Genomic DNA, 19,682 nt, shown 5'->3' with positions numbered 1-19,682 from the left:
TCAAGACTGCAACATCAGGTGCCAGCCCCATGGCCAGGTGGTTAAGTTCACATGTTCTGCTTTGGCAGGCCAGGGTTCACCAGTTCCGATCCTGGGCATAGACTTACACACTGCTAATCAAGCCATGCTGCGGTGGCTTCCCACATGGAGGAACTAGAATGACTTATAGAACTATGTACTGGGGCTTTGGGCAGGAAAAAAATTAAAAAAGGGGAAGATTGGCTCAGGGCCAATCTTCAAAAAAGACTGCATCAGCTCCTGTCGTAGAGTTTCTAGCCTGCTGGTCCACCCCACCCGTTTTGCACTTGCTTGCCCGAACACGTAAGCCAATTTCATTCTCTTCCTCTCTCACTAACTAGTCAGTGTTTCTGGGGAACCCTGGCTGATACAAGCTCTTTCAAGTTATCTGCATAGTGATGTGATTGACTAATAATTAAGCTTAAATAGGAGCATCAGTACCGTTTGTGAAATGGTACCAACTTTTTTGAAGAAAAAAATTTGCTTTCATGGTATAGCTCGAAGGATGGTGGTGCCAATTCCCACCTGCTCAAACTGGTTCTCACCTGGAGTGAAATTTGCACAATTAGAATTAGCCGCATCTATTGATGGAGTAATTGGAGTAATTATAGGTGTGATTTGGAGTTGAAAGCGACAGACACTACTGGCTCTCTCTTAAATGTAGGGGAAGACTTTCCAGGTCAAAACTAAAACCTTTCGAATCTTAGAACTAGAGATGGGAAAGAGATACCAGCTATTATTCGGTCCAACTTTCACGTTTCAAAGGTAATGAAATAGAGGCCCAGAGAAAGTTAAGTGTGCTGTGCAAGGACAAATTTATCAGAATAACATATATTTTAAAATTTGTTTCGTTGCTTGAAAATGTTTTAATATTTTTCTGTACTGCTAAATATTTTACTAAAGCACATTGTTTTGGCCTGGAAGTATTGCATCGGATGCATGTGCCAGAATTAAACTGAATACCTATTTGATGTGTTAATTTATGTTCATATTTTCACTTATAGACACTGTGATAAATATCCTTATCTGTAAGTCTTTGTACACATGTTTATCATTCCTGGGAATCAGTTTCAAGAAAAGGGAATTCTGGATCAAAGGATATTTGTGTTATGAAGCCTTTGATCCCAGTTATCAAATTGTCCTCCAGAGAGATCTTACCAGTTTCTGATACTCAGTGATAGTTGAAAGCACCTGTTTCTGGCCCCCTCATCCACACTGGATATTTTCATTAACAAACAAATACAATGGAAATGGAGTCTTGTCTTCATTCACATTACTGTATTTATTAGCAAGGTTGAACATTTTTTCTAATTCTATTGGCCATTGTACTCTCTTTAAGCGTTTTTAACATCCCTTCCCCACTACTTTATTGGAGTTTATATTTTATTGCTTTGTAGAAATTTTTTAAAACAATGAAATAGAGTCCACAAAACAATCCCTCCATAAAGGGTAGGTGTTATTATTATTACTGTTATTATTTTGTTGTGGTTGTTGGTATTATTTTGTTTGTTGCTGGGCACTGTCTTATACTTAGGAAGAAAATGCTAAGGGGGCACTGCTTGGCGGCAAATAGCCTCTGTTAGGTAAAATGTGTCTCCATCTCATTGGGAAAAATTCATCAAAACATATCCCAATTATGCTGTTGATTTTAGAATCTTTCATCTGCATCCTTCAGGCAGGCTCTATTCTCCCTGGAATAAACTAAAATGTGCTTTACGCTTCAGGCACATATATAACGGCATGTAAACCACTGCACCTCTTTAGTTTCTTCTCTAACTAGGCACTGAGATTCTTTCTTTTCTTGGAAATTATGGGGATTGACCTCAGAGAATACATAAATTGCAAAGTGCCTCCTATTTTATATAGCATTTTACATTATTCTTATTTTTTTCCCTCTAGGAAGTATAAAATTACATATCCTAAAATGGAGTCTGTGAAGCAGTTTTTTATCTTTTTAAATATTTAGCAGTACACGGTGTTTACTTTTTATGTTTCATTCTCGAATATTGTGTTTTATGGAGGACTATCGGAGGGTTTCCTTTTTCATTTTTATAGTAGGCCTCAAGTTTTTGTGGGCTTGTGTTCATTCATTTGCCTGCTGCCGTGCTTAAACTCTTCCCCCAGGGCAGAAGTGGCATTTATGATCGGTCATCAAATCCTGTAGCTTTAGTGAGGAGGGTGGGAGATGACTTAGGGATGTTTGGAATAATCCATTGTGAGCAACAACTGAAAAATATTTATCAGACTCTTTCGCATGATTCGTTATGGAAAGTTTTACCTCCACAAATGAGTTAATGTATATATTAACTCATTTGATGAACACGGTTCCTGACACAGAGTAGATGCTCCAGAGATGTTAGTTGTCTTCTGTATCAATCAGAGTTCTCTAGAGAAATAGAACCAATAGAGCCAATAGAGAATAGGACCAAAAGTATGTGTATATATACATGCACACATATACAGGTAAAGAGACTTATTTTAAAGAATGGGGAATTGGCTCACCTGATTGTGGCAGCTGGCAAGTTTGGGGCAGGCCAGCAGACTAGAAACTCAGGTAAGAGTTGATGTTGAGGCCTTGAATCCGAAATCTGCAGGATAGGTCTCAGGCTAAAACCTCAGGCAGGATTTCTATGTTACAGTCTTGAGGCAGAACTCCTTCTTCACAAGGAAATCTAGTTTTTGCTCATAAGGCTTTCCACCAATTGGATGAGTCTCATCCATATTATTAAAGGTATTCTCTTTTACCTAAAGCAACTGATTACAGATGTTAATCACATCAACAAAACCTCTTCACAGTTATCATCTAGACGAGTGTTTGACCAAACAAATGAACACCATAGCCCACAAGTTGACATGTAAAATTTACCATCGCACCTTCCTTTTCCCATGTGTGAAAGGGCATAGGGCTCTATCGGGAAGCCACCGATCCTGTCCTACCCATCTTGGTTTCATGAACTCACTGGATCCATTTAATAAACACAGGTGGCAAGAAGATTTGGGAACAGGATTGGGTGCCTTTTGGTATAAGAGAAAGAAAAGGAGGTTTAGTGTTTGTTGGGAAAGTAAGGGCAGCAGAAGAAGAGGTAAGAGCATCCCAAAGATGATGCCAACACCTTCCTGGTTTGGCCTAGTTCTGTGCCATCACCTTTTTTGTTTGGCCTAGTTTTGTGTGTCTTTATGACTTTACAGTAGTAATGGAAGTGTTGGGGTGGAGGGAGAGCAGAAAAAGGATGGGTTTCCTCAGTACAGTGTTAGGGAACTTCCCTGCTACAAAATGGAGAGTGACATAGGCTGAGCGAAATAAGGTTTCCTGGATTCTCTGGAAGCATCCTCTATGAGTTTCCAAGAAATGCTCGGATTCTTCTTCAATATAGCAGTATAGACATGGACCAGGGTCCTCACTGAGTCCAGATTGAGGATGGGCAATGGAGACAGAATTGCTACACAGAAGAGAGTGAAATTCATTCTCCAAGTTGCGGAAGGAGAATGGGCTTGAATGAAACAAGAGTTCATCATGTGTTGGTAGTGAAGTTACTTAACCTTTCAGCTGCACTAAGTATTTAGACATGTAGGAGGATAATAATGTCAACCCCCAATGTATTTAATAGGGCAAATGAGTTAAAACTGTGATATAATTTTAAATTTATGTCAATCAGGAAATTCAAAGCACAGCACTATAATTAGAAACTCACAATTATCCGTAGAATATCCTTGTGGGCAAAATTAATGCATATTGAAAATTTTTAGCAGTTATTTTAATTCCCGATATAGCCTGGTTCAAATGAGTTGATTTCTCTATTCTGAGTATAATGGGCTACCTACATATAAGGTAAACTTCCTTTAGCGATGGAATTTTCTGTTACTTCAGAAATTTGGTGCCAATCTTTCTGCGTTCATGGTCAACAAATTAAATCAGAAAGCTAGGAAGTGACATGGGGAGGTTTCCGAGGTACAGCTTGTTAATGAAGGACACTAAAGATGGTTTTTGGAAACTGACTCGGCCGCTGACTTTATTAGATCCTGTCACTTTATTGTATCCTTTTGTAAGGGCTGTTTTGGTATTATGAACATATTATTTTTAATGTGGGCAGGTTAACTGTTTTCAGTCAGATAAGCAGAAACAAATCCAATAGCTGATTTTCAAGGAGGATTCTTTTAGGATTTGCTTTTGGGTAGGAAATGTATTTGCTAATACACTTGATTCGTTGCCTTTTGAAATACTTTCTTTTCAATGCTTATTTATTTTGAGCAACACAGAACACACGCACAGTAATCCCCTTCTTTTCAGTGGAGACTTTTCGCTCTTCAGGCCAAGAATCCTGAGACTCCAATAAGATTTCCTGCATTGGTGTCAACAAACAATGGTACAATTGACTTAAATGTTTCCTGGGTTATTTACATAAGAGGCAATGATACAGTATGGTAATAATGAGGGCAATGAATTTTGGAAGCTCGAAAGTCACCTCCATAAGTCATCTATGGAACACTGAGCACTACATCTTTGCATTATTAGGCTGGTATTTGTTTAATGTGATTTTTCAGAAAAAGTTATCAGAAAAGCTTCCCCTGTAAGCAGCCATATGACCTCCAGGAGGCAGTTAAGAGAAATGTAATGGCACTACTTGATGTAGGTTATATCTTTGGCAGTGATCCAGTTTTTTCCAGTCTTTATTCACTCGGGAGTAAAATTATTGCCTCATAAAACAAGAGGAATGTCCAGTTATTTCTTAAGTAGGATCCTATTAACTTTACCACTGTCACCAGTTCCTTCCACAACATTAAAATCTTTCAGCCTTGTGGCAGGGAGGATGCTACATACCCAGATTTAGTGATCCAAGGACAATTATTTTGAAAACATACATTTCCTTGAAAGACCCAATTTTGAAAGAACTAATTCTTAGAATGATGTTCCGATGAATCACTGTATTCATAACAGCATTTTTCTTAGAAGAGCTTTTGCCTACATCAAAACTATCAGCCAGGATATAAAAAAGTGAGTCAATGTTAAGGAAAATTTATTATTGAGAATGAGAGTTTGATTATTGAAATGTACTATAATGTTTCACCATAAAATCAGTGAATTAAAGTTTCATTTATTCGAAAAATCTGCATAATTGTCCTCGGTTTCTATCTGAATATTGCTCTTGTGTAGAATATCCCTTTAGGCCATACTGAGAGTCATAGTTCCCATTTCTGCTTGGTAGGCAAATAAAAATGTTATTCTTGCCCATGTGGTTTGAGTGGGAATGATTTGAACCCATTTGAGGGTTCTTCCTACAGAAGAAGAGAGAGGGTCATTTAGACTGCTCCACTCGGCCTTGGTTACATATTGTCAAGAACTGGTCGGGGACTAAGATCAGACTTAATCAAGCATGATGTTAGTCTTCCATGCACATCATCTATTCCCTCTGGCTCTTAGGTTGAGCTTGTAATAACCAAACATTTGTATCATTTGCAAATTTGTTTGCATCCGTTTCTAATTGTTTCTTAGCTGAGATTCTTGCATTCAGCCAAATCTGAGCTATTCTTGGCCAAGCTGTAAGCAGCTGAACTTGGTTAGGCTGTAAGTCACAGTGTCCTAGCTAGCTTCCTTCAAGACCTGACTCAGAGACCAGGACTTTTGTGATTCTAGGAAGCATAAGTGAGTTGGTAAGGAGAGTCAGACAGGGAAAAGAGAAATGACAATAGAGTGTATGTTAAAGAATGAGTTACTCTTTGGGCACCTGGTGCTCAATTCTACTGGAAGCCTCCAAGAAATCAAGAGAAACAGTCTCAGAATTGTCCCCTGGAAGGGCAAGAACTGTTGCTCATTAGTGGAAGCTTGCCTGCAGGGGAGGAACTGCTCCATAGCACTGAGTTGTGTCTGTGGCCTGCTAAGTTTCCATGGGGCCAGAGAAAAGCCTCAGACAGAGAAGCAGAGAGACACAGGCTCTTGGGTGGGACACTATCTACAACGATTGTAGGTGGACTCAAAGATGAGCTGAGAACATGGGGAGGTGCGCGCAGAGTGTCTGCCACAAACAGGAAACTCAAAAATAATAGTGCTTTGGAAGAGCAGAGGGCTACATCTCTCACATAAAAGCTATCCGGAAGTAGACAGTCCAGGACTTATTCTGGAGCCTTCACAATCCTCAGATGCCCAAGCTCTTCCCAGTCTGCTATTTTGCTATCTCTAAGGGGGGTTCGTCTTCAAAATCCAAATCACCGCTAAATCTCTGGTAATCATATCCATACTCCAGGTGGTAAAATTTAGGATGGGACCAAGAAGGCCTGTTCTTCCCTTTTAAAGAGATATTCTGAAAATGCAGTAAAATATTTCTATCTATATCTCATTAGTCAGAACTTAGTTACATGGCTACATCCAGGAATAAAATATTCTGAGAATATTTTGTATTGCGTATATATATTCAGAGCATAACAAATATTATACTTATGTCATATATATTTATGTTATATAATGTTAATTATGTACTAATTAATTATATTAATTAATATATAATTAACATATATTGATTATATATTAATAATTATATTAATTTATATATTATACATAACATAAAATAAAATATTCTGAGAATATTTTATATTATAAATATATATTCAGAGCATAACAATGATAATAAATATTTATGTAGTGCTTCTTATACATTGGGCCTGATGCTAAGTGTTTTATATAAATTAATTTACTTAACCTATATGATAACTGAGTAAGAGATTATATTCCTCATTTTATGGAGAAGGAAACAAATTTAGGGAAATTGAAACATGCCCAAGTTTTTCTTGGGAACAAGTGAGGGCAGCTGGCTGATCCTGGAGTCTGGCTGCTTGTGATATGATGCAGAAGACAGGGAGTACCATGTGTGAGAGATGGACAAGTGCTGCGGTGGTCCCACGTGCAGATGCAACTAGGGGCCGTAGGTGATGTTGGGGAAGTTCTTTGAAGGGGCCCTTCCAAAGTAGAATCCTCATCTCCACCTGAACAAATGGAGACGTAAATCTAAGAATGGCAAGTAGGGGCTAAAATATCTCTTTGTTATTGATAGAGGCCTGGAGGATGTGGCTTTAGGTCAGTTAGCCAAACAAATTAGCTAAGAGAGTTAAGCAGACTCAGCCATCCAATCACAGCACACTGAGCCAGAGTAGGCCTCCCCCTTCCTATGGGATGGAGCATCCGGAGGAGCTGAGGAGAGTCTGCTCCCTCTAAGTCTGAGGCTCACAATTGGTAGAATGTTGATGGAACCAAGCTGAGCAAGCCTGTTACTTTTCCCAGATCTAATAATCAGGTCCCTCCATCTTCTCACGTGGCGGAGAGAATAAAATGGGCAGATAGCTTAGGAAAAATCCCTGTCACTGGAATCCAGTGATGAGAAAAATGTGTTCCCAGGTGAAGGCTACAAGGAAAGTTTTCTTGATCTTGCCTAGGCAGCTGGGGAGTCTTCACAGGTATAGATAGTCATCAACTTTGAAGCTGACGCAATGGAGAAGTCATTTTTCTCATTATTTGTGAAAGCTTTTTTTTTATGGGATTAATTTTGTATTGCTTGGGAGCAATACAAATTATTCAAATAATGTTAAGAGGCAACTAAGCGTGGGATTGTGTGTCAATGAGTGGCCACAGTTTGCAAATAAATGGATGCTTTGGTAATACATTTAAGACATTACATTGCGAGTTATAGAAAAGACCAAAAAGCAAATCTCCCCCAAAAGAATCCAGCATATTTCTTGAAGAACTGACTCTTCTTTCAGTAAGAAAACTAGTAGATCTCATCAAAGGAGTCCATCTAAACAAAGAAATCAGGGCCAAATAGAGGAGAGGAGGATTTTAATCATTCTGCTTGATACGTTCAGCCTATGATGATATTCATCAACAACTGATCAATAAGCTATTTTTCCTATTTCTTCAACTAGAGCTGAAATAAAAAACGAAGAAGAGTAAACATTTTCTAACTCTCCAGAAGAATAAAACCCACTGCCAATAAGTTCAGCCACCTTCAGATGTAATACACATGCCTTTTTAGGGCTGCCTCCTCACCCTCCAATATTTCAGGTCTGCAAAGGCAAACCAGAATGGAGACTTGAGGCACTTATCCAGAAAAATGAGGCAAAAAAATCGTGTTTCCCCAAAAATTGGTTATGGAAATTAAAATTTATTATTGGCCCTGCTCTAGACAGCGGACTGATTGAGCATTCACTTTGTGGGTTTAGAGCTGACTCTGGCTTCTCCTGGAGAACATCTCCTTGTTGGGCAGGTGTAAAAGTAGAGTCTTAAATTTGTTGTATGTCAAGTTGAGATTCTCAGATTATTTTTTCGATTAATTCCTCTTCTCTAGCACATTTTGCAAATAGAATGTGATGATGAGGTTTAGTCATTTTATTTGATAGTTCTAAATAGCTGATCTAAATAATTCCACTCCAAACAAATTCTGAGGGCTTTTTAATTTTGTGTTTGAAATGTTTGGTTGGTATGTTAACCTAGCTTAAATAAACTAGACAGCTAACAAGCTTCTCCTTGTCTCTGCACTGAATAGATACAATGTTATAGGATGATAAATAATAGTTCATGCTTGAAATAGATTTTTCTTTTGTTTGCTTTTCATTTATCCAGGTAATTTAAGGAAAATAAAATCTCTCTCTTTCTCTCCTCTTCCCCCCCCTTTTCTTAAAAAGAGCCGTCTGGATTATACTGGTGGGTTGAAAATATGTACTGAACTCTTAAAAGTTTCCAGAAAGTCATTTGAAGTCAAGATACTGGGGAATTCTCACTTTTTTATAAATGTTGATTTTTTTGTTTCTTTTGAGCTTCTTTAATAAACGTCTGTTAGTTTTTTCTTTAAAATATGTTTTTCTTAGAGCTACATCATTAAAAAACCTCTTGAAATTATGGTTCTATGGTTACTTTGTTACTCATTCATTTCTACAAGTTTGAGATGCTCTATACATGTTTTTTGCTAAATAAAAATAATCTTTTGCTTCAGTCTGTGACAATGAAAACAGAGAATTCTCTGGCAGCAATAGTACCAACATAGACTTTATATAACTGCTTTTCTGCTTGCTCTCAGTATTATCAGGACTGGTATCCACTGGGTTTAGTAAATTTTGAACTTTATAATATAAATCCCATCTTTTTTACTCAGGACCAATTTCTCTGTTCTTTGGATTACTGGTTTTGGAAGCTTGGAGTGAAAAATGCTCTTAAAAGTAGGGCTGTTTCAACTGGAAATGTTGGTTTTATGTATGCTCTTCGCATTCCCTAATGACTTTTAGCAGAAGGATTTGAAAGCAAGTGAAAAGATTGAAGTGGCTTTTACCTATGTGGTTTGGGGTGGAGTGTCTTCTAAACACAAGTGTCTTTCTTCCTCTGAATGTGGATTCAGTGCTGATGAAAGAGGTCATGCAGATAGCAGTTGGCCCTGTAAAAAGTTTTCTGGAGAATAGATGATGTATGGGTAGAAATTCCACCCCTTATCTTCTGATTTACCCTGAATTTAAAAGATTCCCACTTTGTTGACCAAAGGAGCAGTCTTTTGAGAGTGACCACAGATTCTTGAAAACCTCAGCTAAAGCTTTCAGAAAATAAGTGCGATGCTTGAAAGTGATGGTAGAAAGCAACAGCCTTCTGAACTTCCAGAGCTAGACACCCTCAGAATTTTACTATATATAGGAATAAATGTATTTCCTTAAAATGTGTGCTAAATATATTCAAAATATACTGTTAACATATATATATATATATACACACATATACACTTGTTATTTTGAATGAGCAAGTAGTTAGTCAAATATCTCAGAAAAACTTTGATTTAAAGCATTTTCATGTTTGCAACACAGTCTGAAAGTCAGGGTGACCTTAGTTTAGAAAATTAAAAAATAGTCAAGAGCCCTTATCTTCCCACTTTGAAAATGTTTGTGGTTAAGTTGATCTGAGTACCTAGAAGTGATGTTCTCAGCATTTCAATGGTATTTCCAAACACATGCAGCTTTTTGTTTCTTCTGTGCATTCTTTTGTCTTTTGTACTAACAGTGGAACTTATGCTCCCAAATTATTCATCATGTTCTTCTGTTGGGATTTGTATGACAACTAATTACTTGTTTCTGAAAACAAAGGGACATTTGCATAAGGAAAGTGGGGACCTAGTAAAATCCCTAGGACATATCTTTTACATATATCATTCCATGTCTGACAGAGTCTGTAGCTGTTATTCTTTATAAGATATTCGAGGCTATAAGGGTGGGTCAACACCCCTGGCTGGAAGTGGGGGATGATAGAGGTTTGGCCTGGAATACAAAGCATGAAGCTTAAATGTTGATTTCCTCATTAAAATGGTTTCTGGCTAGTACTTTCTCCAAAATTTTTGTTAAAATAGCTGTACAGACATTGGGAAAGGTGAAATCCACAATAACATTAAGAACTAAGACTCACAATTGCCAGAACCTTGGGGAAAATTCCACTGAAGGCCAAACAGGTACAACTCTGTTGAAAACCATATTCGGTGACAGAATGGATAAAGTGATTAAGAACATAGACAAAACCTGGCACTGTCACAAGACACAAGCCCTGTCTTGCTGTGTGCCTTAGGCAGTTTACTTAACCTCTTGAAACAGACTCAGTTTCTTCATCTGTAAAATGGAGATCCTAATAGACTGTCCATTATGAGCTTACTATGAGGTTTATATGAATTAATACATCAGTGGACAATGCCTGGAACATGGTAAGCCACAGAAAATGTTAGCTATTATTATTCAATGGCCCAACTATACTGTGTCTTCTTGACATTGGGTGGCAATATCCTTTATCACTGTCTTCTTGTTCAATGGAAAAGAGCCAAATCTATCAGAAACCCAAGAAGGCACTTATGTATCACATTGTCTTTCTGAAGCAGTCACTATGTTCCCTGCTCCCAAATGTGTACAGCTCAGCAAAACTCTGTTTTGGCACAAGACAAAATGAACCTCTCTTGACAGTATTGATTTCTGTTGTTTTACCACTAGGTTATGCCCACTGGGACTCTTATGAATGTCTCTATTCCTATTATTTCTTCATCACACAGGCATCTTTTATAATAATTCTATAACCAAGCTCTGGAAAGTCCCCATTGTACCTGAGGGGAACTGAAGTTCAATATACACGGTAAATTAATGCCAGAATTGGGAAAAGAACTTGACTCAGAGTTCAGATATCTCTTCAGTATGTTGACCTTAAAGGAATGTCAAGCTTCACCCTTCCTCTCTATTATTTTTGGTGCCTTTCAATACAATCACGTTGAATATCTTTAGGTGAGTTAGCAATATATCCATTTAAATCTTTCTTTCTATCTCCCTATATGTCCATCCATCCATCCTATTTTTCACCTTTCTTTAGGAATGCAGTAAGGGAGTGGGTGCTCTACTTATGTAAGGGAAGTAAGTTATAAAGAAAAGATAACTCATTATGAAATGTAAATTCTGCTTCTGTATTTGGACTGTCTGAGTTTGACTGATTTTTATCTACCATGGCTCTAAACAGCTGTGCTCCAACTTGAATCTCCTTGACATTAACATGCATATATGTTTTTATTTACTCCCTTGACGTAAAATATATGTTGTCAATAAGGTATAGCTTAGCAAGAGGTTAAAATTAAGATGGAAATGGTTACACACGCTTAGATTTTTTCATATAGATAAATTTATTTTTTCCATCTGTTTCTTATTGATCCATCATATCTTCTTTTCTCTCCAGATAACTGTCCAATAGAGCAAAGTTTCCTTTGCTTCCTGAACCATCCTCCCAGCAGAATAAAGTTCGTTCTTGAAAACAGATCTGTTAGCGCTCCCATGAGTGAGCTTGGAGCTGTTAACTCAAGAAGGACTATGTTACAATGAATTTGTAACAAATTAGACATCAGCATAGATTAAATATCAGATGAGCTGGTTGTGCCCCATTATCAGTTGTCAACTCAGCACTATCTCTGCTCCTCTTCTGTGCTCTGCTTTTTTTGCAGGAGTTTAAAGTCTATTAACTATGTTTTTTCAGAATCTCTTGCCAGTAGGGTTCTAGGTTAGATTTTGCCAATAAGAGCCACTAGTGAAAGACTTTTAAAAGTAGGAGAGAGGCAGAAAGCATCCTATTGCTCCTCAGGTAGCAGAGGACTGGCAGGTAGGATTCAGATAATGCCTCTGGGCCTTTCTCTATGAGCCACTTAGTTTATTGCTGCAGGCAGCTGTTTCCCTTGCTAGTAATTTCTTGTTTTCCTGACTCTGAAAGCCAGCAACAAGCCTGAGAACTAGAAGCAGTTTTTCCAGACATTCACACTTTCACCCTTTTCATCACGCATTTCCCTTTATTGAATCTCTTCTTTCTTGAAAAGCTTAAATTATTCTCTGCTTTCCTGACCAAATTTTCATGCTACGCTGAAATTAACCAAGGTTAATTCACTATAGCTTTTTTCAAGACACGTCAGCTGTCTGGCTTCTCATTTTTAAATTGAGAAGATGGGGTTGCATGATATTTTTTATAGAATTTTGATTCTAGCTGGAATGCACTCCAGAAAGATGTTTCCTAGGAAGAAAGAGATGAGAGATAGGTCTGTACCAGTGGATAACTGTCTAGATACGCTTATAAGGGAGTTTTATTTGGCTTACTCAGTCTGAGTATCGAAAAATATTGATGCAACACTTAAAGATTTCATTTTATCTAAAAATCTGGAGTTCTGGATCGTCTTTAAAAGTCAGAAAATCCAACAACACTGGGCCTGTGTTCCTCCATGCCAGCAGTTGACTGGAGCCATTGCATGGCCTCCTTATTCATGCCGGGTGTGTGCTCCCCGAGTCTCCACATCCTCATCTTGTCCTGTTGTGTTCCAAGGCTGGGTCAATTGTCATGTACCATCATACAGGTGCATGTTTTTGCCTTATAGTAGAGAGCTATTGTTTTGAACTCACGTTTCTACCAAAAGTGGTAAAATTAAGGACGGAGAGGGCAATGTGTTCCAAAAAAAGTGAGAAAGAGCATGGTGTTTTTATGCAGAATATTTCTACCTATTTACTTGGAAATTCCCCACCCAATTCACTCATTTCCTTCATTTGGCTGTCTCCCATAAGTATTTAAGCTTATGAGCCCTGGTTTAGTCTCTAGCTCTGTTTTTCCCACCTTATTTTGGTCACAAAGACTTTGAAGAATATCATGAGAACTATGGGATGCTTCCCTAGGAAAAAAGTGCAAGAACACAAACATATAATATTCTGATCACGGGTTTCTTTGGAGTCTTGCAGATAACTAAGTTTAATAAGAGGCTTTGCTCCAGAGACACACTTCTTAAGAAAATGAAGATTCATATTCATTAAGTCTGGGAGGTGTCTGACATTCTGCATTTCTAAGAAACTCTGGTCTTAGTGTTTTGGTTTGGGGGCTGCACTTTGAGCAGTAAGGTTCCAGTGGTTCTTAAATTTTCTGTGGACTTTAGAATCCCCTGGAGACATCTTTAAATAAAGATCGATGCCCAGGCAATGGTATTTTTAAGAAGCTCCCATCTGTGAGGTTTGAAACGTCTGCTCTACATCAAAAGTCATTTACTGAAATAAACAGAGACAGGTAGTGAGGGATATGAGAGGAGTCTAGGCATCAGGTGGATGTTGAAATGGAGACAAGTGGTGCCAACAAGCAGGTAGGACATAGCCAATGACTAACAAGTTTGTTTGTCTGAGACTGACCAAATCCTTTTTTGCTGCAGTGAAACAGCAGTACCCTAATGCCCCAAAGACATTTTCTAATCATCTGCTCTCATTGGAATCACACAGATTGCTTAGCAGAGGCTACTGATCTTGGCCCCCCCCCCCCGTGTCCCCCCTCCTCGTTGGTTGGTTTCAAAGCAGACCATGAATTAGGGGAAGAAAGCAGAGTTTGGTAGAAGAGAATTTTCTAGTCGTTTATCATTTCCAAGGAAGTATTTTCCTCTTATGATGTGGCCATTCCTAAGCCACCAAAGAGCCACAAAAGTTGCCACAGTAGACTATATGTCAAATGAAAAACTAGTTTGAAACTGTGTCCACTGCTGGCATTGGGTGGATATCTTCTTTCCCAGGTAGTCCAAGGCAATTTAGGGAAAAACATGAGTGTGTAACACAAAAGACATGTGTCCATGACACTGCTTGATCTGGGCTTCAAAGACAGAATTGAAAGCTGAACTTCAATGGGTGTCAGATCAGTGGAAAGAAGTCCTCACAAACGATATCACAGCCTGGGTCATTAATGTTCCTCTCCCTTCACCTTACATCGCAACCTCCATGTGCATGCCTCTAATTAGTGAAGCTCGAACAGCAGAGACTTCTGATGCCAAATGTGTGGAAAATTTCCAAAGAAGGATTTCCATTTTAAAGAGATCTTAAAACATTATCTGAATCAGCTCCCCCTTTAAAAATTCTATTCCTGCAGGGGAAAAGGTAATTATATGCATTTAGATATGGATGGCTTTTGCAAAAGAAGAAAAATATCCGTAGTTGACACTGCCTAATCACAAGGAATTATTTTATAATCATGAAATAATAATAGCCCTAAAACTCTTAGGTTCAAAGAAATCTCTCAGTGAAATTTAGCTCCTGATGCTTATATGTACTTACTAAACGATGTTTTAAAATACCTTTTGCAATAATTTTTTTTTGTTAATTTCACAATTAAACTTCTCTATCACGCACTATCAAGTGATTAGTCAGCCATCATCTTCTGTTCTTTGGTTTCAGAACATCTGGTAGAGTTATATAAAAATGGACAAGACATTTAAAGCACATTTCAAAAAACTTTTGGAATATTGCTCTTCTCCATCTGATTCACATTTCAGAGAGGAGGAAGCCGGAGATGGAATCCCTCTGAGCAATAACAAATTGGGCCACTGGGTGACAAGTTGTGAAGCCTTGAGGAGCAGCAGCTGCCAATGATCCCTTTATCTGTGAGGTCATCATCTCTAATACACACCATTTTCTTCATATAATAGACTTGCACCTGTCATTCGGTTGGGAATGACAAAGAAATATTTTTCTGCTCTCATCGTCTCTGTTTTCTTGTGATTTTCTCTTTTATTCTGTCCTAAAGAACAGATGTTCCACATGCACTAAGGTCGGTTTTACATTGCTTTGGTTTTCAAGGAGTGTTTTTAACATTCTTGCTGATGATTTAGCATAAATTGTTCTTGCAATTAGCGTGGTTAATGAACTCCCCACCTATCTTTTAGTAGGTAATTATGAAGCTACTATATATTAGCAGGTACTGTATAAAGAGGAGAGGGGGCTGGTGATTATGGATTCCAACCTCACGTCTCTAAGACCAGATCCCAAATGGTTTAATCAGCGTCAATGTCAACCTTTGCCATATCTTCATTCTACATGCCATATATTATAATGCTGCATTTATATTCCATCTTGACTTGGATTTTTGCTCCTTCAGAATAGAGGTGCCCTGATTAGACAAGGCAACTGGCAGTTGAAAGAAATGTTTTTAAAATATGCATGTACCATCACCAATTTCCCACTAGCAGTTCACTGTATCTCCCACAGTCTGCATTTACCAGAGGCATTTTTTGTTTTGTTTTGTTAGATATAATTACAACCAGAAAAATTTGGGTCTATGGCAAAAATGATAATTATCAACAGCTTCTTTTTCTATGAGGTCAATTTTTTAGGCAGGGGCAGGAGATGAGGTGGAAGGGGATCTCTTCACACAAAATATGAAGTCGTTGAGTATTTAAATGTACAAATATGCTATATATGTACATATGTGTGTGTGTATTGATTTAACGAAGTCCTATTATAAGAAGGCCTATTCAACCTATAACCTGCCCTGGTGGTCTAGTAGTTAAGATCTGGGGCTCTCACCACCACAACTCAGATTCGTTTCCTGGTCAGGGAACCATACTACCCATCTGTCACTTGTCACACTGTGGTGGCTGCGTGTTGCTGTGATACTGAAAGCTATGCCACTAGTAGTTCAAATACCAGCAGGGTCATTCATGGTGGGCAGGTTTCAGTGAAGTCTTTGACTAAGACAGACTAAAAAGAAGGACCTGGCCATCCACTTCCAAAAAAATTGGCCATGAAAACCTTATGAAGAGCAGCAGAGCATTGTCTGATATAGTGCCAGAAGGTGAGCGGATGATGCAAAAAGACCGAGCAGGGTCTCACACACAAAGACTGTGCAGGATTCTGCTCTGCTGTGCACAGGGTCACTAGGAATTGGCATCGACTCCACAGCACTAACAACAAATCCAACCTCTAATTATTGCCATCTTTTTTCTATGATCCTTCTCTCTGGTCATTTCCTGTCAACTGCTGCTTCAATAATATTGGGCAGTCATTGATGTCACAGATCTTTTCTGAACCAATCAACCACCGGTTTTCAAATATTTATTACTCCTCCACTATGTGTAAGTCACTGTACTAGCAGATAAGAAAATATAAAAGGAGAGTTGTAAGGTATATAAATAAACATAGAATAACTGGTTAGTCTCAAACTAGAAGAAATATTTTTGCTTCAAATTTACAGAAGAGTGGGTACCTTTTATAGGCACAGGCTCTTGATCTCTATAGCACGGTTGGTAAGAAATACAAAAACCTAACATCCAGTCCCTGTCTTCTTCCAGCTTGTCATGATTCTAATTAGGAAAATTGGATGATAGTATAAGAAACATTTAAGAGCCAAATTTAAGGATATATTTAAGATATAACGCTAATGCAAGAATTGTCATAAGACAATATGTGGTGGCTTGCCAGATGATGCTCTACACATTAAGTGTTATGAGTTCCAGGGAGAAAGCACTTACCGTATGCTGGAGTGGTCTTGGACAATTTTAATAAAAAAGTTATAGCTGGTCCTTATAGCCTATCCTTGAATTAACTCCATATTATGTAATGCCGAAGAACAAAAAATTAATGTATACAGACTTCAAGGTAGACTTCTGAATATAAGACACTGTAGTTTTTCTGATTTTCAGGAAGGGGTATATTTGGTATTTGGAACTTTATCAAACATCAAATATAATTATTGGAAGAGGCTGAGGGTGTTGGAAAAACCCCTGATATTAAAGTTGGACAATTGAGTGTGTCATGCAGGGTTCTTAATTGCAAACAATAGAAATGGACCCTGGCTAACTTAGCAGAAAAGGAATTATAGAAGGGCCATTGGGTAGCTCACATAATGGGTAGTAGCCAGGGGAACTTGAGCTCCGAGGAGCAGGGTGGTTATATCTCTGTGCTACTGTGTTATATCACCGCTACTGTGTTGGGCATGGAGCTCTCCACTATGGCTCTGAGTGGTAGGTGAGGCTCTTTTTGCCCTTCATTCCTCCCTCAAGTTTTAGGGACCAGAGAAGGAGATTCTGATTGACTAAGTCTGTGTCAGGGGCCTGCATCCAAATCCCAGAAAACTGGGAGAGGGAGATCAACCACCTTCTGCTTCCTTGATATCTGTGACTATAGAAATTTACTTAAACAATAGTGAGAGAGAGTCCCTTGATCAGACAGAGATAGAGTAGGGAGAAAATAATAATCAGAGGTGATGGCTGACTGGATAAGGAATTCTTATAAGCTTTGCAAAGGGCATTGTTACTCATGGTACATTTATACATATAAAACGTCTACTGATTTCACTATGTTGCACAACAATGGGGAATTGGGGCCATGCCTTCCACCCAGGAATACACAATAGTGCATTCCCCACATTTCTGGATGGCAAATGCTGGTGAGTAAAACACGACAAAAGTCCATTGCACCTGGGTTCAACTGCATCTCTTATTTCCCAGCTGTGTGACCTGCGGCAAGCCACTTAAATTTTCTGAGCCTCAGTTTCTTCTTCTTTAAAATTAATAGTTTGTGATTAAATAAGGTGATAAGTGTAAAAACTGTTTGCAAACTGGAAAGTGCTACAAAAATGTAGGAATAATGATTACCCTAAAGAAATATTTCTGTATTTCTTAGGATATCATAAACTTCAAACTTCACAAGGTCCAAAAATTGTAGCTCCAACTGACCACTTCAGAAATTTATTGCATGCTCTCAGATGTCTCCGAATATGAGATGCTAGGGCAAATCTCACCAGTTGGTGGATTCTAATTGATTTTGTATGCTGATTGAAAGAGGAAGTTTTTTCCCCCTACCTTTACCAGTTATTCAATGGAAGACAGCTGGAGAAGTGTCATCACACTCTTCATTGGAGCCATAAGAGTAAACATTTGGAACAGGGTACAGCATAGAAATAAAGCAAGGCCTTTGGAGACACACTGATCCAAACTTCAAACTCTGCTCCTGGAAAATGGGCATCTCCACAGGAGCTTCCTTGTGATGCTTCTCTTGGTGTGATTCTCATGGGACTATGCAAAAATTATCTCCATGAAAGTCCTTCAGTGTGTATTTTGTTCCCAACTTCTCATGTTTTATTTGGCATGGGTTATGGGAAGAAAACAGGGATGCACTATATCACCACTTGTGTTTACTCTTTGCATTGACATGGTTATTTTCATTTGCAGGAGGTTTATATTATCCACTAAAGGGGTCCTTTTAAGAAGGGGATGCCTCGTATGAGGTTCTGCCAGAGCAGATGTGCCTTAAATGACAGCTTCAGAGCATGGGCTTTTCTGTGTCAAGCTGCTCAGTACAAAGCTAGCTGTCAAGTGACACCGTCGCATCCGTCAGCTTACTGAGGATGAGACGAGTAGCCTTCAGCCCTCTATTGCTTGCTTAATTTTTTTTTGCAGTGTCTCCTTACAGGGGCTGGATGATTAGAATCTCTGTAGGGGTCCTGCCCATGATGAAACGCAGCCCATTACTGTCTATCCAAGGCTGGCAATACTTATCCAGTGTGTTTTGTCCCTAATAAAAAGATGAGGAGACAGTGAGTTTCCCCTTTGTGAAGACCTGAAAAACTCTGGGAACTGGCAGGTTCCCAATTTTGATTTTTATTCTAATTATAGAGTGAAAACAATTCACAGAATTTAGTATCTAATTTGAGATATTTTAATCTTCGTCTCATCCATTAATTTGTCAAGACCATGTTGAGAGAGAAACTTGAAAGCAAGTTCTCCCTGTCAGGAAACCCTTTCAGGGCCTAGATGAAAAATCTGTCTTAATCACATACTCACTTTGCCCCGAGCACCTGAACAAAGAGACCCATAACACAGGCATGAGTCTGAGCACAATTCTTAGTTTAGATGGTGACAGGTCATACTGGATGCAATCTGAATCTCTTTATACAGTCAATCATTTCTGTATCTCGCAGCAATTATTTGTGCAACATTAGGAAACTCAACCCCTGTGGTTCTCAGTTTGCCCATCTATAAAATGATAATGTTAGATTATTTGATCTTTGAGGTTCCTGTCATATTTTTAAATACTTATTGTTTTAAAAAATTATTTTATTAAAGACAATATTGGGAAATAAAAACAATATTATCATTATCATTTATTCAAGTTAGTCTAACATTATTTCAAGCTAGTACTTAAAGTTTAGGGTCTGTTATTCTCAGACTTTACTATTAATACAAACACTAACTCATACAACATAGTGAAATCTAAACCCCCTTATTTGGGGATAAACTAGAATAATGGACATCTACGTTGGGGAAAAAATTATCCAAGCTTACTTTGGCCTTTTAGATTTAGATTTTAAATGCTTGTCTATGTTCTCCTTATCCACCCCCAAACCATGC

This window comes from Equus quagga, chromosome 6 (genome assembly GCF_021613505.1).
Source record: "Equus quagga isolate Etosha38 chromosome 6, UCLA_HA_Equagga_1.0, whole genome shotgun sequence".
Taxonomy (NCBI): domain Eukaryota; kingdom Metazoa; phylum Chordata; class Mammalia; order Perissodactyla; family Equidae; genus Equus; species Equus quagga.
The sequence above is the reverse complement of the archived record's forward strand: the minus strand, read 5'-3'. Positions refer to the sequence as shown.